The 26,667-nt window shown below is 45.0% G+C and overlaps 1 protein-coding gene across 1 annotated transcript in view; it reads right to left on the minus strand.

Moving 5' to 3' along the window:
• Window positions 1-26,667, minus strand: part of osbpl5 (oxysterol binding protein-like 5) — a 122,771-nt gene that overhangs the window by 82,241 nt on the left and 13,863 nt on the right. The window contains exon 2 of the mRNA XM_083762571.1: window positions 981-1,051. The gene's annotated coding sequence lies outside the window, so the exon portion shown is untranslated. The remainder of the gene's footprint in view (window positions 1-980; window positions 1,052-26,667) is intronic.

Below are 26,667 nucleotides of genomic sequence, written 5' to 3' on the forward strand. Positions count from 1 at the left end.
GCTAAAGTTGTTCCTCATTTTTCTGGGCACCCCCTGAAACCCCACCCCGGGGGGTACCCCACTTTGAGAACCACCTCTCTACCACAGTGTTACATCAAAGGTGACAAACACTCCTCCAGGCTACAGTAAGTGCCTCTTTGAGGACCGCTGCATAAAGAAGCTCTGTGTAGGTTTGCTCCTCTTTCTCACGATCGAGCCTGTTCGAGGCTGTTCAGCATCCAGAAGCTTTGACCGAGTGCAGTTCCAAACGTCGGCTGTCTGCCTGCCCGCCCGCCCGCCCGGTGCCGTGTCATTAGTCAGAAGGTTCATTGTTCCGAAATTACTATCCCTATCTCTAACCCTAACCTAAACATAACCGCAAGCATGGGAGCAGTGCATGTTCGCCAACCTTAACGCACGTTCGGACTAACGGGACTTCGGATCTATGGGCCGTTCCCGCCCGCCCACCACCACTATCAACGCATCGGACACACTCAAGTGAAGCGCTGGCCATCGTGGGAAGAGTAACTGTGAGATTTGACTGTCCCTCCTGAGAGAATTCCATGGTACAAATAGCTGCAAGGAGTCAAGAGGGAAAAAAAGGAAAGAATACTGGCACACATAGAAGAAGTAAGTAGTGTACAGTAGCCCTATGGGGAAATATCCTATTTATATGCCATCCTGCTCCAAAATCAAGTCAACCCTTTCAGGGAGCCAGGGTGCCAAAAGCACCATCGCTGCTATATTGCTTAGAAAGTAGACTGACACCCCAGACAGAACCCTGACCCACAAATCAAACAGTGACACATGGCCATTAAACTGGGCTTTCCGCATTAGAAGCATCGAGTGAACGACATTATGCAAACCATGTGATTAACTAACTTCAGTAGATGGCAATGAGTCTGTAATTGACCAGGCCGTGTGAATTATTGAGTGCATCAGAGTGCTGGGTCAGGTCGTGTCGACCTGACACACAGGTGAGGAGGGCTCGATTGGCTTACCTTTCACCTGGACCGTGCAGGGGGAAACCGCATCCAGAACAAGGCCTCGGCTGGGAAGCAGCTCGTCTCACCTGCGGACGGAGAGAGGTACAAACAGAGAATAAGGCTTCATTCTGACTTCTCACACACACACTCTGGAAAACACATGCCCTTCCTACTATACCTCCCTCTTCCTTCCATCCCTCCCTCTTGGTCACACCACCGCCAGAGTCACGTCGGGGAGGGAGAGAGAGAGAGAGAGAGAGAGAGAGAGAGAGAGAGAGAGAGGGGTCCCACCCACCCAGTCCCTGGGCGTCTCGGCTTGGAGCGCACTACCATCACCCTGGGCCAAGCAAGCAAGCGCACAGCCCAGTTTGCCTCGTGAAAGTGCATGTAAACAACACTGTCAAGTCAATCATTGTCAGTCGACGGTTAACATACTACAGGCTTTTATAGAAGAAGCTGCAGCGGCCAGAGACCTACTTAATCCGTCTATCATGCCAGTGAAGTCCGACAGAATTAGAGCATAATTGAAGCCCTGAAAAGGTCATTAGCCGGGGCCTTTTCGGCAGCAGCGAACAGCGACAGAAGAAGTACTCATTTTTTGGGAACTATTTCATGCGAGAAAAGGAAAACAGGGTTCTATCATAGTGTTTACTGAGTCAACACGGCTACAGTGGCAGTTACAGCCTAACCACACACACACACACGCACGAACACGCACAAGCACACGCGCACGCGCACGCGCACGCACACACACACACACACACACACACACACACACACACACACACACACACACACACACACACACACACACACACACACACACACACACACACACACACACACACACACACACACACACACACACACACACACACACACACACACACACACACACACACACACACACACACACACACACACACCCACCCACCCTAGATCACTACTGTTCTCATACATTAAACAAACACACACCCTAGTTGGTATAGGGAAAGCCATGAAGCCAGACTCAAGGGTTTATTTAGTCGGGTGACTCCTGCAGACAAGTCAGGCGTTTGCATATTGTAACTTGATGCTGCTGCTCACTGCTAATTGAAGCATTTTGTCTCTCATAGCAGCGTATACGTTAACTGCATTGTAAGTGCTATTGCCTCCTGTGCATTGATTCCGGTTGCTACAGTTAAATGTTCTTCCCTTTCTCTGAAGCCTGTTTAATCCTGTACGTGCCACAGAACAATGCATTGTGAACAGCTGGCCAAGTGTGATAAGCCATATACAGTATATCACAGACATGCACTCTCACTATAGAAACATGGTGTCACAGTTACTAGCCAGATGATTAGATAGATGCATATCTAATGTCTGGGGCACTATATGGGGAAGGGGGCCAGGGGGATGCATGATAGACATAACGAATTGACCAATAACGGACCTCCTTTAGACGAACCGTGGACCAACCACAGAGTAGCGTTACAAGCGCAGATGACTTTTCCCTCTGGTGAAACTCAGACATGCTGAGTTGTGATTACTGGAACTCATTACAGTGGATCTGACCCCATTAAATAACACACTTTCAAATGCAATATTGTCAACACTGGAGGGTGAACTTAAACCCTACAGGTATGTGACTGTCGTTGCTGTTGATGCTGCATCTCAAGGGCCTATCCTTTCAATAAAACTCAGAGCAAAAATAATTGTCGTAAATGAAAGCCCTAACTGATCATATTAATTGTCACACAAAAGTATAAAAAGATAGCAGATCTGCAAGCTCACACCATCATCAGTTATCAGTTCTAACAGGCATCAGTTATCATCAACCATGATGTTCCCCTCCTACTCCGCACAACCAACCATCTCATTCCTTTCCTTTCTTCTCCTACTTTCTTCCTATCCACTTCCAAAACAAGCAGCAGTACTCCTTATCTCTTTCTGCCATTCTCTCCTACAACACCATGGAGTCCTTATCTCACCATTCACTTCACCATTCTATTCTTCTCTCTTTTTACTTCTCATGTCTTTCTTCTCTTCTCTTATGCTCATGAAATCCTTGCTGGCTATTGCTATTATTTATTTTATAAAAGAAAAACGTGTGGGAGGGTGGTGGGTCGTTTTGTTTTGTTTTGTTTTGTTTCAGTTTTGTAACCATTCAAACCAATTAAATAACAACTCTGTTTCCTGTTTCCTGTCATGTTGTATTGTATGTACAAAAATAGAAAAAGAAGCATAACATATGTACTGCATTTTCCCCTGTCTATACCCCTCTTCTATGCTGAATAAAAAACTTTAAAATTGAAAGATCGGCAAGCTCGAAATGCAGCGCAAAGTAACACGTTTTGTCGTGTTAGCTATTTGTCGATCAGCTATTTTTGAGTTTGAACTTTGAATGATGAAACGTAACAGTTTTGGACATATGAGGTGTACACCCGATAGACCATATACTTATTGGACATATGAGGTTTACACCCGACAGAGATCATATACTTATTTGACTGGAAATTGGAAATGGCTATCATTTTGCATCCATTAGAAAGGAGACTTAACACATTGATTGCTAACTGTTGAAATTCTACTCAGGATTGCTTGTGCTACACGATTAACATTGGACTTTTTAACTTTTTAGGGGCCCACAGCGAGGGGCCTCTTATAGCACATCGCACATCGCATAAATCAAAAGAACGCCAAACTAGTCCACTTCAATTTAAAAAAAAATATATGATTCTACCATCTTCCATTCTGGAGATATTGACCTTTTTCTAAAACCTGCTTTTCGCTGCACGCTGCTCTTTTGAAAAAACAGCAGAGATATGGAAGGTTGAAGTTGACAGACATTGACAGACAGATATAAAAATGAACACAAATAATATCATATACATACTACACACTGAATGAAAGCCCTGAATGTCTACTTTTAGGAGGAAAACAAATACACATGGTCCCATGTATAGTTTGTCAGTAATTGGCTGTTGAATGCAGCTTGCGCCCACCAGAGAGGATTTCAGAAAATGCATGGACCTGAAGAACCATTATTCACAAAATAAGGCCTATAGCGACATGTACATATGATATACCGTATGAAACAGAAGACTCTCTGCTTTCATAAGAAAAATACTTCTACTGTAATAATAATACAAATCACACCCCTGTGAAGTGAGCAGTGCAATGTTGCAACATTGCACTGCTCACTTCACATGGGTGTGATTTTTATTATTATTACAGTAGAAGTATTTTTCTTATGAAAGCAGAGAGTCTTCTGTTTCATACGGTATATCATATGTACATGTCGCTATAGGCCTTATTTTGTGAATAATGGTTCTTCAGGTCCATGCATTTTCTGAAATCCTCAGAGTATTTTAGACAAGACAAGGAACTGACAACTAAATATTCACAAAATAAGGCATATAGCGACATGTACATACTATATACCGTATGAAACAGAAGACTCTCTGCTTTCATAAGAAAAATACTTCTACTGTAATAATAATGAAAATCACACCCCTGTGAAGTGAGCAGTGCAATGTTGTGCAACATTGCACTGCTCACTTCACAGGGGTGTGATTTTTATTATTATTACAGTATTAGTTTTTTTCTTATGAAAGCAGAGAGTCTTCTGTTTCATACGGTATATATTATGTACATGTCGCTATAGGCCTTATTTTGTGAATAATAGTTCTTCAGGTCCATGCATTTTCTGAAATCCTCAGAGTATTTTAGACAAGACAAGGAACTGACAACTAAATATTCACAAAATAAGGCATATAGCGACATGTACATACTATATACCGTATGAAACAGAAGACTCTCTGCTTTCATAAGAAAAATACTTCTACTGTAATAATAATGAAAATCACACCCCTGTGAAGTGAGCAGTGCAATGTTGTGCAACATTGCACTGCTCACTTCACAGGGGTGTGATTTTTATTATTATTACAGTATTAGTTTTTTTCTTATGAAAGCAGAGAGTCTTCTGTTTCATACGGTATATATTATGTACATGTCGCTATAGGCCTTATTTTGTGAATAATAGTTCTTCAGGTCCTTCATTCTCTGAAATCCTCTCTGAAAAATAGTATTTTAGACAAGGCATATAGCGACATGTACATACTATAGACATATCTGAAATTGTCTCAGTAACAGGGGGGGCAACACATGTCTTGATCAGTGTACCGATAGTGTATTGTGTAACGGTGAGACACGTTAGTCGTTGTTGACAGACATGTCTGGACATGTTCTGGGGCAAAGAACCTCAGGAGAGATAAGCGGTGGAAAGGAGGAGAGAGAGAGACTCTAATCAATGTGTATTCGTTATACTGTACATTACAAACGGGTCGATTACGTCGCAGACGCCTTCATTGCGGTCTTATCACTGCAATTATAATGAATAAAAAGTCGGTTACAACCACACTACGGAGTACGGATAGTGTTGCCTGGCGAAGGCTCTATGGCTAATGGTGATCCACGGTGTCGAGTCGAGAATCGCTATACGGGCTTATTTGCCCAAACATGGGTGGTCAAGACATATAAAGCGGCCAGTTGATCATCTCTCTCATAATACGTCATTCGTTTCGCGTATCATTATGACATGGCGACCGTTGCAGATTATTCTTATATACGGGCAGAGGGCTCTCTTTTTTCGAGAATGAGAGGACGAGGTGGAAAGCGATCGCAACGCGGGCCTGGGGGGGGTTCCACGGCGGTGATCTCTCCTAGTAACGTCGGCAGAGGGCTATTTTTCCGAGTGAATGAGAGGACGAAGCGGCGGTTGCAGTTGGAGGCGTTATATCCTTTTTCCGAGAATGAGAGAGATGCAAAGCGATCACAACGCGGGCCTGGGGGGGGTTCCACGGCGGTGATCTCTCCTAGTAACGTCGGGCAGAGGGCTATTTCTTTCCGAGAATGAGAGGACGAAGCAGCGGTGAAAGGCAGTTCGAGGCACAGCCACAGTGGGTAAGTGAGTGGGGGGGGGACTGAAACTGAAATGCGACGATCCGAAACGAAGAGGGGGGGGGCCTACATTGCTGCCTCGGGAGAAACCATGTAGAAACAGGAGGGGAGGGGAATCAAGTGTATTCACACACACACTAGCATGGGTACCTCCATTTTAGATCCCCTTGACATCTGCGTTGGTCTATGCCGTGCATGCCGGCGAGGCCGCCTCCAGTACGTCGTAATGGATACGGCATGCAGCATAGACCAGACCTCTTTTCAGGAGGGGGGGGGCTTTTAACTCCCGGATCACATAAACGGACCTTCCTAGAGACATCGGTGTTACTTTCTATGTTGTCCGGGCGCGTATAAATATGAAGCACATTAATCATAAAAAAAACCAATAAAACGCTTTAGAGCGTTATGCGCAGACGGCGTTCGATATTATTATAACGCTTTAGAGCGTTTTGCGCAATCGATGAGTTAAGAGTGAAAGTCCATGTTTGTGATATCCAGAAATTCATCTTTAATGGTGAAGTCATGCAACCTTTCTTCATTAGCATAATTGCCATAAATGTATGTAAAACATAGGTACAAATTAGGAATTAGCGATTATTAACATAACATTAAGTGCCAAAACCGTAATCCCGTCTTATGGACGTCTTTGCAATGGGTGCCAAGGCAGATAAGACGTAATTAAAAAAAAGAAAAAAAGAATTGGCACTCAGAGCCTAAACTGGTGACCACCAGGTGGCACTGAAGGAGTATATCAAGGTTATTTTAGAGTCTATATATATTATGTTAATAGTAATCTCTTGCCATAACTACATTATGCAAACTTTCCTCATTTGCATAATTTACATAATGTGTTATTATTATTCAAGTATTTTTAATGAAGTTTGCACATTCAAGGACTGACAACATAAATAAATTAAAATACATTGCATGGATGCACCTGGGACGTATCTTCAGTGACGTTTCCTGAGGTCAACAGGGTTTCGGGTCTTCCATCATACCCCTTACTCAGGCAACCCAGCCGGGGTTGATCAAATCCCGACTTACGTCCCAGTAGCTACCCTTGATCAGTCCATGCTCTCACCAGGCCCAGGACCTGTGCGTTGCACCAGACTCCCAGTACCAGGCACTGCATTCAGGAGTGGTGGACTATAATGGCCCTCCTGAAGGCCTCACCAAGGTTTGTTGGGCTTCCTCCTCACGGAGGACACAGGCTGGGGCGTTAGCACATACTGCTCACCCGGGTGCCGTCTACATTCCGGCTGTGACCCATCTCTCCAGTGGTCACCAGACTATACCTGGTTGTCACATAAATAGAATAACTATAATACATGACAGATACATGACAACAAATACAAAACGGATACAGAACAAAACTAGAACTGCACTGCACTCTGTCGAGTGCCTACTTGCTTGTTGCACACAAGTAGGCCATAAATGGCCTACTAGTGCGCAACCAGAGCGCACAAGTACTGTCGAAGGTGGTCACAACACCAGAGTGTGTAGTGGGGGGGGGGAGCAGCGGTTACAACACCAGAGTGTGTAGTGGGGGGGGAGCAGCGGTTACAACACCAGAGTGTGTAGTGGGGGGGGAGCAGCGGTTACAACACCAGAGTGTGTAGTGGGGGGGAGCAGCGGTTACAACACCAGAGTGTGTAGTGGGGGGGAGCAGCGGTTACAACACCAGAGTGTGTAGTGGGGGGGAGCAGCGGTTACAACACCAGAGTGTGTAGTGGGGGGGGGAGCAGCGGTTACAACACCAGAGTGTGTAGTGGGGGGGGGAGCAGCGGTTACAACACCAGAGTGTGTAGTGGGGGGGGAGCAGCGGTTACAACACCAGAGTGTGTAGTGGGGGGGGGAGCAGCGGTTACAACACCAGAGTGTGTAGTGGGGGGAGCAGCGGTTACAACACCATAGTGTGTAGTGGGGAGCAGCGGTTACAACACCAGAGTGTGTAGTGGGGGGGGAGCAGCGGTTACAACACCAAAGTGTGTAGTGGGGGAGCAGGGGTTACAACACCAGAGTGTGTAGTGGGGGGGGAGCAGCGGTTACAACACCAGAGTGTGTAGTGGGGAGCAGCGGTTACAACACCAGAGTGTGTAGTGGGGGGGGAGCAGCGGTTACAACACCAGAGTGTGTAGTGGGGGGAGCAGCGGTTACAACACCAGAGTGTGTAGTGGGGGGGGAGAAGCGGTTACAACACCAGAGTGTGTAGTGGGGGAGCAGGGGTTACAACACCAGAGTGTGTAGTGGGGAGCAGCGGTTACAACACCAGAGTGTGTAGTGGGGAGAGGCGGTCACAACACCAGAGTGTGTAGTGGGGAGAGGCGGTCACAACACCAGAGTCCATAAACAAAATATGAACCGAGTCTGAGAGAGAATCCCTGAGCCAGCGGCGCCCCAGGCTGAGATGCAGAAAGGAGAAGGGGAGTGAAGAGAGAACAGGGGGAGGTGGAAGAGAAAATGAGAAAGGGCAGAGGGATGAAAAAGAAGGAATAGGGGTAATTTAAGACACTGAGGCATGAAGAGAGAGGGACGGAATGGAACCATTACACCTACTATTACACCTACTAGTTATTTTCCTGTAGGTTGGGTGTGGTTTTCTGTGGTGAGAATAGGCCCACGTATGATATGGACTAACGTGTAGACGTGGAGGAAGGAGATACTGTGATGTGGTTTACAAACGTTACAATCAGTATGCTACTTCAGTCCTGATTGTCTCCACCAGGCCGAAGGCATGGGGAGAGAGTATATTTTGCACTCCGTCCTTCCGTGTGTCCGTCTCCGTCCGTCCGTCCGTTAACAGCTAATCTCTGGCACCGTTAACCAGGAGGCAGACTTTTGTAAAACGCAGTTTTTTATATTACTCCTCCAGATGTTGTCCAAAACTACCTCAAATCGTTGCACGGTATTTCTATAGTCATGTGCTTTAGACGGATCTGTCCAATATTTCATATTCCATCCTAATTGGCTAAGATTGGCTTTCAAAGTTTGCAGAATTGGCCCATTTTGAACAAAATAGCCTCAAATCATGAACGCAGCGTGCAATTTCCGTGAAATCTTTCATGCACTTTCCTACTAGGCTGAGGAATATCCCACCCTTTTCACATTGGCCTGTTATAGCGCCACCAACAGGTGGATTTTTGCGCAACACATTTTTGGAACAAAATGACTCAAATCATCCAACTGCCATCAAAGGCGTAAGAACAAATGGCACCATTTTCACTTTGGCCTATTATAGCACCTGGCCTGGTGGAGACCCGTGACCCAGGGGGCACTTTTTCTAGTTCTCCTCTTTTTTTGCGAGGAGTGCTGCAATTTGTCCTACAATGACCCCTCCTCTCTCAGAAAGGATGTAAAGTAGCTGTTCAGAGTTTGGGTCCGGCTCATGACCTACGTGTTACAGTATGTGGTGTCATCTCCCTTTGCCTCCTGTATTCTCGCTGTTGCAGGAAGAAAACTGAATCAAATTACAGTCAAATATTTGATTATAAACAGCGTTTGATTATATTACTGTCACTGTTAGCTTACCAGCCAAACTTTTGCTTTGCCAAAACTGGAATCACAATCTTTCATCTATCATAGATACTTTTAATCATAGATATTTTTAGTAACTAGGGATGGGTCCGATTAATCGATTAATCGATTATCGTTGATAGGACCCGAAATCGATTATGAAAATGAATAATCGATAATCGTTTTTTTTTCTTTTTTCTTTTTTTTTAAATGAAAATCTGTTGGAAAGGCAATATTGTCATCCAAACAGGACAGGGCTATAGGCCTACCAAAGTGTGCCTGGGATGTGTCTGTGTAGCTGCATGACTGAGAGGAGTGTGAGTACAGGTTTGGAGGATTTAGCAGGTGTTGGGAATTTACCTAATCAGGCCTAGGCTGGGGTTGCTATCAATTGGATCAACAGTGGTCCAGGGACCACCAGTGGTCCTCATTTAAAAGATGGAGTTAGTAACCAAATGGACCCTATTTAACTCTCAAGCGTTACAATTATTATTAATCAACTACATCAGGGGTTCCCAAACTTTTTTGACTTAGGTACCCCTTGGGGGGAAGATTCTTTTTTATTTGTAGGGTTCATACAAAAATATATATATATATATTAAAAAATAAAATAAAAAAGCCCCCCCCCAAAAAACGATTAATCGTTAATATTGAATTATACAAATCGATTTTCATTTTGGACACATTTACACATCCCTATTAGTAACCACTAAATGGAGTTAAATTACACATTTCTTCCTCTGGCCAATGTAAAAAAAAAAATCCTTGTTTGTCATACATCAATGACAACGACAAGGTTAAATTCTTACTGTACATAGATTGCGCATTACATTAAACCATTCACACACACATTCATACACCGATGGCAGCGGAAACCATGCAAGGCACCAACCAGCACATCAGGAGCAATTAGGGGTTCAGTGTCTTGCTCAAGGACACTTGACACTAACTCTGGGGGAGCCCGGGTTTAAATGGCAACCTTGCGGTTACCAGCCACTCTACCTCTGAGCCACCACCGCCCCCAACTAGTCTGCTCGGAGAATGTTCACACACACACACACACACACACACACACACACACACACACACACACACACACACACACACACACACACACACACACACACACACACACACACACACACACACACACACACACACACACACACACACACACACACACACACACACACACACAAACGGCTCTTGTGGGTTCTAATGTGAAGACGGGCAAGGCAATCTCCTCATATGTATAGGCTCGAGCGAGACAGTCGATTTTACTGTTTACCATCTAGTCAGAAGATAAATCGTTATAGAGGGCAGGGCAGTTCAGGTGTCATGGTGTAAGCAGCAGCAGCGTTGTGCTTGTGTGCGCGTTAACAAGGTGCGCGTAACAAATTGTGTATTGCAGTGTTTGCAGTGCAGAATTAAGCATTGCAGAGGGAAGTTGCTCAATTTTACTCTTCATCATTGCAACACCAGTGTGATGATTGGCAGACCCGCCCCCTGCAAGTCCAGAGATGCTGCGAGTGATTCAGATGGCTGCACGCCTCGACATTGTCGCTGTCAGGTGGAAACCTTGTAAGTTCAAAATTACTTTTGAGGAAAAGGAAAAACATTTCTCAGGAACAGTGAAAAGAGGCGATGTAAAAGCTCACAACGTGTCGCATCGCAACACTTTGTGAGCTTGTACATCAGTTGTTTTCACTGCTTTTGTGGGGCGACAAAGTATAGCCTAGGGCATAGCATACAAGTTGAAATATGGAGATGGGAGGTTTCTGCCTGATGGGGACGATATACTACCTCCACACACTCTAAGTGTTGGGTATACTGTACATACTGGCCGCGCTCTTGTCCTTTCATGGGTGAATCGTGATAGTACTCTGCCACTGTACTGAATAAGGTGTCAGTTTGAATATTTATTGACTGCATCGAATTGAGCCTTCAGTGCAGTGTGCCAAAAACACAGTGCGCCTGTGGCAATTTGGATGAAGGGTTGGCATGCAGGAGAGAGTTGCCAGGAGAACGTTTGAATATCCAGTTCAGTAAAAAGAAAAAAGAAAATTCACACATAAGTTTGACTATAGTCAAATGTATCTTAAATCTTGAGTTACACGTGAGGAGTTTTATAGGTTCAGCTTCTTCGAGCAGGGCCTCTTGTTGTGCTGCAGATAGTGACCTTGTAGCCGGTTCCAGGTGGCATAAAAGAGGATTTGAGGCATGGCTGTTTGTAAACTTTGTATTTGGATTAAGGCCAATCTATGGCATCAATCATATTCCCATTCTCCATGACCCAGGTGTGTTTCAGGTACTCTATTCCAGAGCAAAAAAAAAACGTTATTTCCAAAACGGGAATAGTTTGATTGGTGGGAGAAATCCCTCTCTCCAAATGCAGTGCCATGCGGTTGTTCAATGATTGGTTATTTTCTGCCTGTGCTGCATATGATTACTTTCTATCTGAAACTTTTATGAAAGTCTTCCACATTCAAATGATTATTATTTAAACGGTTCTATCAGCGTTTGACAATCCCATTTTGCTTTTAACTGCACAATTTACACGTCATTGCATATGCATGAGCTGACTGCTTGCCAGCAGGCTAACAGCCGCGAGAAGCACATACTGTAGAAGTCTTTTACCCATTTAGACCTGACGGCGAAAAAAAAAAAGAAAAACACTTTTCTGAAAAACCCATGTTTCTGTGTCAGTGATTCTTTTTTTTTCTAATAATTTGTTATCCCACAATTTTGTAAGGCCTAAAAAAACCAACTTTGGTTTCCGGTTGCCGACCGACTCTATTAAATATGCGCGACCCATATTATTTTATTGGCATTTGGTGAAAAAAAAAAAAAAAAAGCTCAGAATACGACCGAGTCAAGACCAAAAAGGTCTTTGATCATTAAAATTCTCTTTGATGAGACCATCGGGACATGCGACCTCATCCTACGTTATAAAAAATTAAATCCACGTAGGAATAGTTGTAGAACCACTATCGTTTGTAACAACACTGTCAACACAGCGCGCTGTGCGCCGCCATGTTGCTCAGCTCTGACCGGGGAGCGGAGCGCAGCCTCTAGACTAGAGCCGTTTAGAGACAGAGAGTGACGACAATGGACTGATCAATGACGCATGATGCAGCCCCATGAATAAGCAGTGAACGGAGATGTCGCAACTCTCTCAACTAAACCGCGCTGCCTCCGACAGAAATATTCAGGGGAACATGTTTTAACGTGACATGCAGACCCGGTTCAATGGGAAACACAAACACACATTGAATAACACACGCCGATATTGTTGTGTTTCTGTTGCGTGTGTGTTGTGGTGCCACTGCCACCGCACATTAAAATGCCACCAAAAAAAAGCCAAAAGCCAACCGCAGGGCAGCAGAAAATATCAGCAACCCTATTTTCTAAACCTGCTGCCTCTACTCCAGGTATATGTCACTGTGTAATGAAAACAATGTAAAGTTGTATTAACCATTAAAACTGCCACAGTTATTTCACATAGCCAAAATATGAAATATGTAGAAGCCTATCCATCATTGCCGTAGGATTTTTTTAATTTTTAATCCTTGCTACCCATCCTTCCCACGAAAAAATAAATAAGTAAAATAAAATAAAATAAATTCCTTGCTACCCATCCTTCCCACGAAAAAATAAAATAAAAAATAAAATAAAATAAATTCCCTACCTACTCAGCCCAAAAATGACAGCCAATCGGAAACCAATTTTTTTTTTTTTTAGGCCTAACCCATTTTTCACCCCTGTGTCAATTATCTAATGTGATCCTGGGCTCTACACACCCTCCGCCAACTTAGTCCCCATATATGGGGGACATGGGGAGAGCAACAGACTTGAACTCATGCTTCCTTCATGCCTGCGTGTCCAAGTTGCTCTTTTACACCTGACAGGGGGGAGTTTCCCTGGTTGGACGTAACGCAGGGAAGGAACACGTTATTTCAACCAGTTCCTTTCCCCTCCATCAGGCGCCCCGGCTGGCCAGGGGGAGGCAGTTTAGAGACCAGGATTACTGCATGTTTTTGTAAGGGTACCTACGCTAGGGGACACGGGGAGAACATGCAAACTCCACACAGAAAGGCCCTTATAGATATATCTTGCTTGCCTCTTTTCTGATGCAAGAAAGCTGAGGGCAGCGCCGAAATATGGCTGCAGCTGTGTAGCTCTGATTGTTGTCTCTATCCCCGTAACTGCAATGAGTGCCTACACAATGACAAATTCCTATCAACTTGTTGACATGGCAAATAAATATGGAATCTTGGAATCTTGAATCTCCTTCCGCCAACCCCGCCTTGGGTATGGGCACTGATGACGCGGGGGAGGAAACACGCCGCCAGCACCCACAGCATCCCGAGCGGGAATCGAACCCAGGACCTTCTAGCTGTGAGGCGACAGCACTACCAACTGTGCCACTATGCCCCCCTATGTCAGTGATTCTAACTATTCCACGTCAAGGACCCCACAAATTATGTATAATTGGTTCCTCCAGTTCCCAACCCTAGCGACACCAGGAGGGGTGGGCTTGCATGAGAACTCCAGTGGACTGACTGTGTCCCCTACTGGGATTCACAAGACAACAGATCTACAGTTTTACCTCCACTATTTCATGAGCTCCTCAGCAAGCATACTGTAACATACACTTGTTTATGTGTGAGTGTTTGTCTGTTTTGGCACGACTGCTTGTTTCGTGTACAGGCAGGGCGATACCAAAAACGTGTCAGTGCATTTCACATGAACCTCTGCCACCTGAACGGGTTGTCTAAGAGCAGTTTTTCGTCCGATATTCTCACCATAGACATTAGCCACTAAGCCAGCTCCACTTCATCTTGCGGTGAAGATAGCAAAAATAGCTGATCTACAAGCTCACAACACTTCCGAGCTAATTGATCTCGTATTTTAGTTTGACATGTATAATTATTATCAATTTCTCTCTACGTTCCAGGCAGTACAAATAAAACCTAACAGCACAGACAGTGTGTTCTCCCAGGGGACAGCGTGTGTGATGAACAGTAATTGGTCTGCAAGGCATTGAAATGCACTTAACGTTTTAATTGCCCTCAGACGCAGGCACCATCCATTCCTTAGAGCCTCTATAGATGGCCATTAGGAGCAGCGGTGGCCGGCTGCTCCCATCGCCTCTGCGCCTCCCGGATGCTCTCTCCTGACTGTTCTGTTATCCTGGGGACGCAGGCGAAACATAATGTTCTGCCGCAACGGCGGCCAGGCCTAGTTAGACAAACAACGTCTGCACTCTGCAAAGCCAGTCCACAGGCATCGACTTTGCCTTGTAAATATCAACTCAACTTATCCACTTGGTTTAGGGCCCATTAGCTCAGGGGAGCTTGACGGAGGACTCACTCTGCCTAATCGCTTTGCACACGGAGAAAGGTTTGCTTGGCGAAAACATCCGCTCGACTCCCCTCGTGTTTGACTTTGATTTAAAGGTCTTTTGCGCGCCGTATGGCCAGCCGCGGCCTCCTCCAACTAAGCCATTACATCAAAGTCATGTGGGAGCTATTGAGGGCGCAGATGGAAATTGGGAAAATGGAGGAGGCTTCATCTGATTAGAGAGACACTTTATTTTTGAGGGGTGGCTTTTCCGTCCACCCCACACTGATCTAAATCTGCTGCACACACACACACACACACAGTCACACACACACACACACACACACACACACACACACACACACACACACACACACACACACACACAACACTCTACTACAATCTACTTCTTCCCCTTATTAAGAATGAGGAGTCCCATTATGGTCCATTATGGAAGCCTGAAGGGGTTCTGGGGAGGACAGGGATGTAGGGAAGGGGGGAAGCTGATAGTAAACTGGGCTGTGATTGTGACAGGAATCAAGGCAGAAAGAGAACGAAGGGAGGTAGTTGAAGGACAAAAAACCTGGACCGGTCAGTGTGTAACTTTGCATGTACTGTAGGCCAAGAAAGTGTGTTTCAAGTGTTTAGTTTTATGATATCAGGGTGTTTATTTACACAGTGCAATCATGTTTTAACCAGCTGTGTTAACCAACCTGCTGTATATACTTTGTCATGCAGGCAGGGTTCGACAGTTGCGAGCAGGTACTCGCATTTGCTAGTAAAAATAGTACTAATAGTACTAACTAAGTAATATTTTGATTCACTGGTGAGCGGAAGCCAGGTAGAGGGGAACCCAAAGTCCAAACTTAACAGTGAAACAGAAAATACATGAACTAGTATGAACTATAAATATTTAATTATTTTAAATGGCCGAATCTGACGGCGGCGGCAGAGACAAAAGCTGTGCACTCCGGCACCGAGGCCGAAATGGAGGAATAGGACGAAATGGACGAGGACGAGGAAGAATAAGCATTAGCTGAAGAAGATAACGTGACTGAAGAAGCCGGAGGAGCAGGCGATAACGCTAATATTCACAGCCGTAAGAAGTACAAGTTTAATGCGGACTGGCAGAAAACATTCCCGTGGCTCCTTTTCAAAAACAATTTGATGTATTGCATTTTTGCTTATAGATGCCTCCTCATTGACCTCATATCACTTTATTAAATAAAAACACATAATTTGATAACCTTTCATCGTGCCCCTAAAAAATATTTGTGTGCTACTAGCTTTTTCAACTTAGGAGCACACATGCTACTTGGAAAAATGCTAAGCGTCGAGCCCTGCATGCAACATATAGTGAAAATACTAGTAATAGCCAAGCTCTATACACATTGTATTGTGAAACGTTAGTAAAGGTTTTTTGCCTATAATGATAATGATAATCAAGAAAACTGAGGTGATCACCTATAACATCCAAACGGAACATCTGCCTCTCACAACAACAGGAGGCACTGTGCTGAAGGAAGTCAATGACTTCAAGTACCTGGGCTCATGGGTCAACTCAACAGAGTAAGATCTAAAAGAGAGGAAGGAACTTGCATGGAGGGCCCTGAATGGCATGGCCAGTGTATGGAACTCCAACCTCCCCTGACAAATCAAACTCAGCTTCTTCTATGTGACAGTAGAATCTGTTCTCCTATACGGCAGTGAGCATTCACTGCCCTAAAGCCAACTCTACAGAAGGCACGGGTGCTACACCAGAATGTTACTTGTAGTGCTCAACATCAGCAAGAGTACACATGCACATTGCACAGCCAGGAGAATGAGACTTGCAGGACACACTGCCAAAGACAGCAGGAGCTGCCAGCCAGAAAACTGGTGCTGTGGGAACCAACACATGGGCACCGGTCACAAGGACGTCCCATACTAAGATATGTGGATGTACTCAAGAAAGATGCAGGAGCGCAAAGCACCAACAAGCTGGCCATTATGTACTGTATGGAGAACCCGGGATGACTGGAAGTGACGATGGAAGGCTTGTCTGAGGACGACCTAGGGAGAATGATGACCTGTCCAAAATAGGCACACCAGGGTTGATGTGGTTAATTTAACACTGCAAAAACAAAAAGAAATTTGAGGAGGGAGCATTTAATTAATGCTTTCAAACAGCTATTTTGTAGAACTTTTGTTTAGGCCTAAAATCTTACAGACTGCCCTGCAGCGTGTTTTAAGTACAAAACCTCAGGCAGATTCCTGCCTGTACTAAGGGAATTAATTCTGAAAGTTCACTAGTTCAGTTTCAGAGTTGAATTAATAACTCAACAGGGATTGCTGCAGTGTAGGTGTGGTCTTATTAAGTTCCTTGCAGCTACTACAGTAACTGTATATCGGTCCGTAATATAGAGCAAAGAAGTTCACGCCTAGAAACATTATTTATGTCCTTCCACCTTCCCCGACACTTCCCTACATTGAGCCCGAGGCAGGTATATAAATCAGCTGTAAAAGAATCAGGCCTGCCCTAGACCCTCAGATTCAAACTCCTTCCTATGAATCACTCTTGGCTCTCTGTTAGGAAGCCGCTGGCCAGCCCACACTGTGTTGTGATGTAATTGTTATTTTTACTTCCATGCATTGACTCGGCTCAGGGAGCAATCCCTGCGAAGCCGTGGGTTGTGTGTTCCTGTGCGACACGGTTTCAGCCACCCAGGGCCATACAGGAGTATGCATGCGTGCATGTGGAACCAATCAATTATTTCCATGTTTTAACTATTTTTGTTAATTGAGAGAATATTCACTACGAAAGAATGATAATCAATAGTTGCAGCAGCCCTGCCCAGTACTGAGGATTTACATTATGGCTGATCAGCAGGGTCCCCTTTCTTGTAACCACCGCGCTCTGACGAATGGTGCGTTACCCGCTTAAATCATCATTGTAGGAATATAGGTAAAGGGTTGCATACAGCAAGTGTCCACACACTGATGAAGGCCGGATAGCCAAAACGTCTGCTATTTGTGATGTAAAATAAAAATAAAACGCAAAACGAAAATGCATCCTTCCTGTGTGCGACCCTTTACTTATATTATCCTACAAATGTCCTACAACGATCAGCAGGGTCCAAATTCAACACTGCCAGCCAAGTGCCACATTTGGCGTTTTAAGTTCCGAATGCCACCAGACATTTTGGGCCCTGACTTGTTTTGGCTGCCGAGTTTTTGTATGGTAACAAAATATCAGCCTTATAGTGGCACAGGCACATACTAGCACAGGCAAGTTTTTGTATTTCTTTTTTACATAAAATAATAATTATAAATATTAGGAGCATGTGGGCACCTGAAGCCTCTTTAGTTCGCGTTTTAGTGTTACATCTTCATCAGAGGACTGATGAAATGTTGAAACGTTACTCTGCACATGTAGTAAAATAAAATAGGCTTCAAGTGGCCATTTGCTCCGTTACATTTTAATGAGAAACAGTGTGGCCTGTCTGATGTTGCTGAGGAGCAGAGAGAGATGCCCTTTCAATTCATCATCTGTTCATTGACGGCTCAGCACAAGTAAGATGTGTTATGAGATATAGCAGTCATAAGTTGCTCATGCAGCGAACAACTGAAGGACATTTCTGTGGCGCCAGCTCTCATGTTCTCATCAACATACAGAAAATGTCTTAGTATTTCAGTGTTCCATGATCCATCACATGCCTACTATTTTGATGCGCTATGCATACCACACAATCTCCATTGTAAATGTAATCACTTCACTGCGACTGAAGATCCACTCCCAGATTCAGAACTCCCGGAACATGGGGTTGCTGTGGTCGAGAGGAGTTGCCGGCTGCTCCAAGCACCAAAAAAGGAAAACGTACAGTAATAGTGAATGCCAAATCCATCTTCATAACTGCATGGATAGCAGGCCAGGCAGGTTTTTTTTTAATGATCCATGTCGTGATTGCAAACCTATCGTAATGAGGCTGTCTGTCTCTCTGTCCACAATGACTCAATACACTGTCATCAAATCACAACACAAACTTTATGTAATAGAGCTCTTACTCAATGTCTGACACATTCCGGGATCAAAGGTCAATGCCAATGAGGTGGAAACTGAGCAACACCTGTGTCATACATTCTTCAAAAGAAGCACGATTCACCCGTTAAAACCGGGAAAGCATCTGTGTCATTTTAGATTTTAGCGTTGGCTATTCAAAATTAGCATATATACAAGCTCACAGTTGATTGAGATTTTCACATTATCACATAAATCTTCTCTTCTGGGGGGTCCCTGGCAAACTGTTTCAGATTAAGGGTTTGCAGCCAAACACCAAATTGGGGGGTCTTTGGCACAACAAGTTTGAGAACTACTGATTTAGAAGACATTTGTAGAATGGGCCTCAGGTCTATCGTTTGAGATCGGCTGCATTTGAAAGCTTATCTGAACTGAAGCCATGTATTTCCCTTCCCTGCATTACGTTATCTACAGTATATGATAACCTATTATATGTTTAGCCTCGACTCCTTCCTGTTCCTGTGATTGACGGACAGTGTGACTGAGTGGTCCAGTCTAGTTGTCTAGTCTAGTTTTGTTTGTCTAGTCGATCTTTGTTTGTGTGTGTGCGTGTGCGTGTGCGCGTGCGCGCCCGCGTGCGTGTGTGTGACAGGCTGTGCATCTCTAGGTTGTCTTCATTGACCTATATGTACGCTGTTATATGATTAAATGACAACAATAGCTGTAGGGCCTTTGCATACAGCTTCAATCACACTTCCTTCCTATCCAGAACAAGGAGAAGTAGGGCAACATTCCACCGTATGGTGGTGGTCGCTCTTTACAGTGCTCAATGTAAGCCGTGCATGCGCGAGGAACTTAACCGATTTCGGGCGGGAACACCTTTTGGTGTTTTAAGCATTATGTTATACTTTAGCTATTGAAAAATAGCAGATCTAAAAGCTCATAGCGTGGCACAGAGTGCCGAGCTAAACGTTTTTTAGCTCAAATCTTTGCTTCTGGGGGAGTCCCTGGAACAACATATTTTCAGATGCGGGTCGGCAGCCAAATACAGATCATTCCTGGGGCTCTTTGACATGAAATAGTTTGAGAACCACTGACATAGAAACATGAGGTTTTTCAGAAAACAGTCATGATTTAGAAGACATTTTGTAGAATTGAGAGAATAGACGGGTCTAAATGGGTCTCTGATCTCTCAGGTTTCATATCTCACCAGTTATAAGAGTCTTCCCTCCAAACAAAAGGAAAGAACTTCATTCATATGCACACAAAGGGCAACATGTACCGGTAAGCAGCTCTGCTCTTTGGTGAGCTACTTCCATTGAGACGTGGTCAATATAAATAATGGCTGTATGGGTCTCCCAAAGGGACCATGTGTAGCGAGTGGGCGTGGTCTTAATAAATAATGGCTGTATGGGTCTCCCAAAGGGACCATGCGTAGCGAGTGGGCGTGGTCATAATAAATAATGGCTGTATGGGTCTCCCAAAGGGACCATGCGTAGCGAGTGGGCGTGGTCATAATAAATAATGGCTGTATGGGTCTCCCAAAGGGACCATGTGTAGCGAGTGGGCGTGGTCATAATAAATAATGGCTGTATGGGTCTCCCAAAGGGACCATGTGTAGCGAGTGGGCGTGGTCATAATAAATAATGGCTGTATGGGTCTCCCAAAGGGACCACACGTGTGGTTCTTAGGGGCAGTCTTCAACAACACGCCCCTTTCACTGTGAACATAGATTTTCCGTGCATAGTTGTGCTACGCAACTTTCCTGAAGTGCGGCCTGGTAGGCCTCGTCCGAGATTGGCCCGCATTCAGGTGGTTCAACTTCTTTGAGAAACACTGCTATGGAAACTGTCCATGCTCTGAAACCTTCCGAGAGCTCTTCAGCTAAGATTTGTGTGTGTGGGGGGCGGGGGGGGGGCAATACTCTCAAGTGTCATCACAAGATCCTCTCGAGGGGAAATTTGACACATTGGCACTTTCCCTTGAGCCTGCTGCCTCCCAACGACTATATCACATGCACACATACACACACGTCACACACACAGACGTCACACACACACACACACACCCGTCCATGGTGCTAACCCTGGAGTATGAAGGAGGAGGGCGTCAAATGAGCCAGCGCCCAGCTTAAACAGCTGAATGATGTGATGACGATCAGTAGTCAACCAGTGACCCCCCAGGACCAATCGTCATGACAACAGGCTTACAGTTTGGAGTCAATCCAGGCCTACACACACACACACACACACACACACACACACACACACACACACACACACACGTACAGGAAACCATCTTCAAATTTGGGGTAGAAGAGGAAAGTTACATAGTGCAGCTTTAACCGAAAAATCTCACCTGTGTGAACTGAGAGGACCGGTGCAACTATACATTTATTGTTATAATTACCGTGCTCTGTACTGTATTGTAGTGTACTGAGCGGGGGTCCCCAAAACATCCAGACACCCAGGAACCCGCGCAGGGTTCCAGGCCAGTTCCGGCGAGCCGCCCGCGTCCGAAACGGTCGAGAAATGATGGAGTTACCATGTGGGGGTCCCCGAGGGATACCCGGAACATCCAGACGCCCAGGAGCGCGTCCAGAGGGTCGGGCCGGTTCCGGCAAGCTGCCGCACGTCGGAAACGGTCGAAAAATGACAGAGTTAACATGTGAGGGTCCCCGGGGGTACCCGCGAGACATGGCCAAAGCATTTCCGGGGCTCCCCAGCCTAAAATGTTGAGAACCCCTGTTCTAGAGAAACTCTGGCAGTTAATAGTCTGGGGTGTGCACAAAAAAAAACCTGAATAGACATTAAAAAGACCCCAAACATGTTTGAAAGTGAAAGTTCCCTTCAATCGTTGTCGGTGCAAGCGGGCCGACCATATGTGTCAGTGATGACACAGCCGCATTTCCCCTGTAAACATGACGCAGACAGACTGCAGGTAAGCCCTTAAAGCTGTGGATTACCAGCATGGGGTGTCCACCACTCCAGTCCATGGTTTATGTTTATGAAATAGGCCAACAACACAGGATTAGTGTTTTGTTTTTTTTGTCTATACATTATAGCCTGAAGCTGCCTTGCCGCACACTGTCATTATCGTTGCTGTTGGGAAGAAACCTAGTACCTCCATATTCTATATCTTTCCATGTTTTCTTTTTTCTTTTCTTTTCTTTTTTCTTTTTGTATTGGTTTTTTGAAGGGACAGACAGTAGGCTGACAGGAAACGGGAGAGAGTTGGGGGAAGACATGCAGTAAAGGCCGTGTCGGGCTCGGGAGTCGAACCTGCGGCACACTGCGACTGGATTACCAGTCGGGTGCCCAGACGGTTACGCCACCGCCTGGGCCAATCTTTCCATGTTTATTCGCAAAATTAACACCCTACTTCCGAAAGTCGAAACATGGCACGAAGTGGGGTTTTTTTGCCATTTTTGAATTTGAGTTTTGGACACATGCTGCTGCTTTTTTTAACCGCAACTATGCACCTTGACATACTTACGTGAATATCTGCTATGTGTTTAACTTCCTCACGCGCCACTGCTATTTCTAAAGGCCAGACCGCACCAATGCAACTAAAGTTGCAAGTCCATGCAAAAATATAACAAAATCGTTTTAAGGACAGTCCACAGACTCCACACCATTGCAACTATTTGCATTAGTGCGGTCTGGCAGCTCTGGCCTTATGCACCTTATCCAGTGAGTATACCATGCATCTTATGTCTATACTTTCCCCTATAGGTGCAAGTGCAACCTGAAAGCAAACTCCACCTGCCCGACCGTTTTATTTACCTGCCACAGGCAGACGGGTAACCATTAGTGTTAACCCATGTGATAATAAAGTTGAGTGGAGCAGTCATCTCTGGTCCCAAGGTCCCAATGCTCATAAAACAGCTTCTAGGAAACCCATGACAACAGATGAGCCTGGTGAACCAGATGAACTATTAACTACATACTGTATACACTATACAGACTCAATTAAACAAATGCTTACAACGTGATTACAAAGCAAGGTATGAGCCTTGCAATTTAACTATTACACTGAGACTACACCCTAAATATTTTGTTGAGCAGGGTCCCCCGGATTACACGGCTGGTCTCCAAATCTTTGTGTGTGTGTGTGTGTGTGTGTGTGTGTGTGTGTGTGTGTGTGTGTGTGTGTGTGTTAGGCTGCGCAACATGTACAGGGACACTTGGTTGTGAAAACGAACCAAACGCTATTCCGTGCTCGGACAGACCCAGCCAGGCAGGGACACACATGGCTGTCTATAGGAGTGCAGGTTGCACCACTCAAAAATCACACTGCTGTGAAGTGAGGGGCACTCTTATCATCATAAATCACATTCCATGCTCAGGCAATCAAATAATCAAACCATGGTACACACAAACACTCAACACTGGCCAATCAAATCATCACAAATGTTGTACACAAAGCTGAGATACCTAGCGAACCCTCAAAAACACAAAAATGTAGAATATGGAGATAATTGGTTTCTGCCCGACAGCAACGATTTGCTACTTGAATGAGCCAGTGTAGTCGGCAGCGTGTAAGGATATATCAGCAGCTTCTGGACACTAATCTGAACTGAGGGAGTGAGAGAGAGGTGGCTCTAGAAGTGCAAAAGGCACCACCACCACCGTGAGAACCGTCTCTCTCTCTCTCTGAGCCACTGCACCAGGACTTGCAGAGAGTGTTAGAACTTAGAAGGGCAGGGGCTGCAATCCCTGTAAGAGGGCAGTTTTGGACAAAAATAGCGAAAATAGCAGATCTACAAGCTCACAATGCGTCGCAGTTGAGAGCTTGTAGATCAGCTATTTCCGGGGCGCAACCCAGCACTCTTTATAAGCTAGTGGAGATGCGGTGTAACGACATGGATTTCTAAACAAATTTGTTCAACGCGAAATGCTGTGTTCAAGTTCAGGAGACTTCGGAAAAAAGCTATTCTCCTGAATGCTGCCTTCCGGCATGGCGTGGCAAGGAGTGGCATTTGCATTTATTTCGCCAAAGTAAATCGTGATCTGGAGAGGGCACGGGTAAAAAGGCAGGGGCTGAAGCCCCCTTTGATGTCTATGTGTGCACGTACCTGCGCTGCGCTGTGTCTGCAGAGAGAGACACAAGCAGCAACCTGTGTCTGCAGAGAGAGAGAGACAAGCAGCAACCTGTGTCTGCAGAGAGAGACACAAGCAGCAACCTGTGTCTGCAGAGAGAGAGAGACAAGCAGCAACCTGTGTCTGCAGAGAGAGAGAGACAAGCAGCAACCTGTGTCTGCAGAGAGAGACACAAGCAGCAACCTGTGTCTGCAGAGAGAGAGAGACAAGCAGCAACCTGTGTCTGCAGAGAGAGACACAAGCAGCAACCTGTGTCTGCAGAGAGAGAGAGACAAGCAGCAACCTGTGTCTGCAGAGAGAGACACAAGCAGCAACCTGTGTCTGCAGAGAGAGACACAAGCAGCAACCTGTGTCTGCAGAGAGAGAGAGACAAGCAGCAACCTGTGTCTGCAGAGAGAGACACAAGCAGCAACCTGTGTCTGCAGAGAGAGAGAGACAAGCAGCAACCTGTGTCTGCAGAGAGAGACACAAGCAGCAACCTGTGTCTGCAGAGAGAGAGAGACAAGCAGCAACCTGTGTCTGCAGAGAGAGAGACACAAGCAGCAACCTGTGTCTGCAGAGAGAGAGAGACAAGCAGCAACCTGTGTCTGCAGAGAGAGAGACAAGCAGCAACCTGTGTCTGCAGAGAGAGACACAAGCAGCAACCTGTGTCTGCAGAGAGAGAGAGACAAGCAGCAACCTGTGTCTGCAGAGAGAGACACAAGCAGCAACCTGTGTCTATAAATACGCTCTTTTGGTAAAGCCAGCCCCATGCATGCCTGCAGCTCCGGAACAAACATGAGCGGTCAGAGGTCAGTTGACTGTGTGTGACAGTGTGACTGTGTGTCTGTGTGTATTACTAAACTTGTGAGGACCATGATGTCCTATAGTAGAATTTGAGAAGTAGACGTTATGAGGAGAAATGGTTGGTTGTTTAAGGCAGGGGTTCTCAACCTGGGGGTCGCGACCCCTCGGGGGGGGGGGGGGGGGGGGGGGGGGGTAATGTTAAGACAAACATTAAACCTGTGTATAGGAGGGGCTGGCGCCCCTCAAGAAAGAAATCACACCTGTGTGCAGTGAGGGGCACTTTTATCATCATAACATCATCTCATTCTGGCCAATCACAATTCGCGTCCTCACTTTCTGTCCTCACTTTTAATCCTCAATACATTCCAATCAAATCATCGCTATGGGGTGATCAGCCAATCAAATCATCGCTATGGGGTGATCAGCCAATCAAATCATCGCTATGGGGTGATCAGCCAATCAAATCATTGCTATGAAGTGATCAGCCAATCAAATCATTGCTATGGGGTGATCAGCTAATCAAATCATTGCTATGGGGTGATCAGCCAATCAAATCATCGCTATGGGGTACACACAAAACACACAAACAGACAAAATCAAGACAATTTAGGTTAAGGAAAAGATTGGTTTGCTGTTAGGGTCACGATTAACATTTAGATGTAGGGGATTTGGAACTGGACTTATACATGATTTAGGCCTACAGTTTATTTGTGTGCCAGTGTCATACACCAATATGCAGACCTGCGATGTTGGCTTGTAGATCGGTAGTTTTTGACAAAGACACTCAGCGTGGATTAAAAAAAAAGACTAGATAAAGTGCCCCTCGGGGCTACAGGTCTCCACCAGGGCAGGTCAGGTCAGGTCTGGTGGCGCTATAATAGGCCAATGTGAAAAGGGTGCCATTTTCTTCTTACACCATTTCTTCTTGAGGCATTTTGTTTTTGAACTGTAAATCTACCTGTTGGTGGCGCTATAACAGGCCAATGTGAAAAGGGTGGGATATATTCCTCAGCCAAGTAGGAAAGTCTGTGAAAGATTTCACGTCAATTGCACGCTGCGTTCATGATCTGAGGCTTTTTGTTCAAAACGGGCCAATCCTTCAAACTTTGAAAGCCAATGTTAGCCAATTAGGATGGAATATGAAATATCGGACAGATCCGGCATGAACAAATGACTATAGAGATGGTGTGTAACGATTTGCAGGATTTTTTGACACCCTCTATTAGAACTATGTGGGTTTTAGAGGATAAATGATTAAATGAACACGGTTTTCTTCCCATTGTTCTGTATAGGTCGTAGGGAGAAAACAACTCACACCCGTGTAAAGTGAGGGGCGCCCTTATCATCGTACATCATCATACATCATCTCTTTCCAGCCAATCAGAATTTGCGTCCTCACCTTCGTCTTCAATGTTTGTGTTACGCAATGTTTGTGTTTACACACACACACACACCAAAAGCTGGACATAGTAGGGGCTATCGCTGCTCAAAAATCTAAAGTGAAGGGTGCTCCTATCATCATACATCACATTCTGTGCTCATCCAATCAAATCAACACATTCCGTGGCACAAATACACAGACACACAAAGCTGGGCATAAGATGGGGTCGGGGCTAGCACCCCTCAAAAATATATTGTTTGATTTAGACCTGGGTAATATATCAATATTATTATGTTGATATCGCGGTGCCTACTACTATCGTCTGGGATGTTGGATATGGCACGCATGTAATGTGTTTTCCTGGTTTGAATCACTTGGGTCTTTTATACTTTCAAAAACGTTTGTCTATTTTAGCTATTTTTGGATTTCTTTATTAAAATGAGAAAACAAAATCAACACAAAATAGGGAGACTTGTTTATGCTTCACATTATAATCATGTTGAACATTGGTTCTACGTTGATGAATTACGTACATGGACATGACGCAACTTTAATGGACATTAACCACTTTAAACCTATATACTGTACACATCTAAAATACAAAACAACGTGTCACGAGCTTGTAAATCTGTGTTTTGG

Source organism: Protomyctophum parallelum (genome assembly GCF_964188405.1).
Source record: "Protomyctophum parallelum genome assembly, chromosome: 4".
Taxonomy (NCBI): Eukaryota; Metazoa; Chordata; class Actinopteri; order Myctophiformes; family Myctophidae; genus Protomyctophum; species Protomyctophum parallelum.